Source organism: Pinus tabuliformis, chromosome 5_1 (genome assembly GCF_031772625.1).
Source record: "Pinus tabuliformis cultivar Carrire ecotype Pingquan chromosome 5_1, CPIR1, whole genome shotgun sequence".
NCBI classification, from domain to species: domain Eukaryota; kingdom Viridiplantae; phylum Streptophyta; class Pinopsida; order Pinales; family Pinaceae; genus Pinus; species Pinus tabuliformis.
In genome coordinates, this window is record NC_142305.1 from 790,362,800 (window position 1) to 790,364,408 (window position 1,609).

General features: G+C 45.7%; 1 pseudogene; it reads left to right on the forward strand.

The window, feature by feature from the left end:
• Nucleotides 1-454: 454 nt before the first annotated feature.
• LOC149167305 (putative truncated L-gulonolactone oxidase 7, mitochondrial pseudogene) lies at nucleotides 455-1,168 on the forward strand (annotated as a pseudogene).
• Nucleotides 1,169-1,609: the final 441 nt, after the last annotated feature.

The window sequence follows — 1,609 nt, forward strand, 5'->3', positions numbered from 1 at the left end:
TTTTTTTCCTTATTATGATGCGCTTGATATAGGTATGCACTAGTGCCTCTGTTTAAATTATACAAACCAAGGCATTGTAGAGGAAGTGTTGTCGGTTAATTTTACAAAAATATATATATGGAAATATCTTCACTTTTTTTAATAATATATGATATTGGTGTTTCTATGGACAAATTCCTTAAGGATTTATTTATTCAAAATGCATTGACTTCTGGCGGGTCGATTCCGGGAATCGACCCGTCGCCGGTCGGGCGGGGCGGGGCGGCCCGGGGGTGGCGCTATGGGCGCGCAGCGCCACCCCCGGGCCGCCCCGCCCCGCCCGACCGGCGGCGGGTCGATTCCCGTAATCGACCCGCCATAAGTCATACCAAAAAATTAGGGCTGGAGTGGTGGTGGGTTTCTGAACGACGGGATTCGTTTCACAGGTTATCCCGTGCTCGGATTCAACCATTTAATGGTCGCCTCGGGCGGATGCGAAGACTACCATCAGAAGCAGGAGACGCAGTCAAGCTGCACGCCCACTGTGATCCTAGATAAAAACCAGTCCATCTGCTTTTGGGATAGGCGTGCGCTTGGAAGATTGACGTTCGATCTGGAAATCAGAGTCCCCCTTTCACGAGTTCGAGAGGCCATCCTGGACCTGAAGAAGATCAGAGCATCGAATCCCAAGCCTGTGTGTGGGCTCGAAGGGTCGGGAATCATTATGCGAACGATTAAGAAATCGGAGGCGGCCTATTTGGGCCCTGCGGAAGACGTTGTGACATTTGAGATAATTTACTCTCGGTCTCGGCAGGCCTATGTTCCGACATGGGACATGGACGTCTATCAAGAGATAGAGCAGATGCTGATAGAAAATCATGGAGGGACTCTGCACTGGGGGAAGTCTGGGGGTCATTTGTTCCAAGGATTGGCTGAGAAAACCGTGAATTTGCAGCAGTTTTTGACGGTGAAAAAGAGGCTCGATCCTGATGGCCTCTTCTCTAACGAATGGACTGATGGCCTTCTCGGAATTGGGGGCCAAAAGGTTGAGGTCCAGAAAGATGGGTGTGCGCTCGAGAAACTGTGCAAGTGTAGAGAGGATGTCCATTGCGCTCCACAGGTGGGTTACTTGTGCAGGCCAGGCAGAGTATGGAAGAACGCTCCTGTCTGCAGAAAAGGCAATTACTAAATTCATCACGCCGTGGCGGCCGCCATCGTTTAGGTCGCTTTCCAAAGTACTTTTAAAATTCGATTGAAACATCAATGAAGGGAAAAGTATTGGAAATAAACTTAAATTTTAGACCTTGGCAACAGTTATCAACACCAGAATAAAGTCGCGAACACCTGTCTTCCTCAAATAGTCATAAATATCAAGAATGCGCGTAATGAATGGAAAATTTAAGAATGCGCATCCAGAGGCGATAAATTCGCGAACAAGTAATTTCTTCAAATAGTCATAAATATTATGAAAACGGATCCATAGAAAATGAATAGATTTTTTTTTCATGAAAATGATGGATGGGAATTAGTAGCCTCCAAAGATATATGTAACCATCCGCAAATCATATATATTATAAATTTATAGTTTAGTTTAGGATTTAGAGATCACTAAAACTGGAGATCAAGAGAT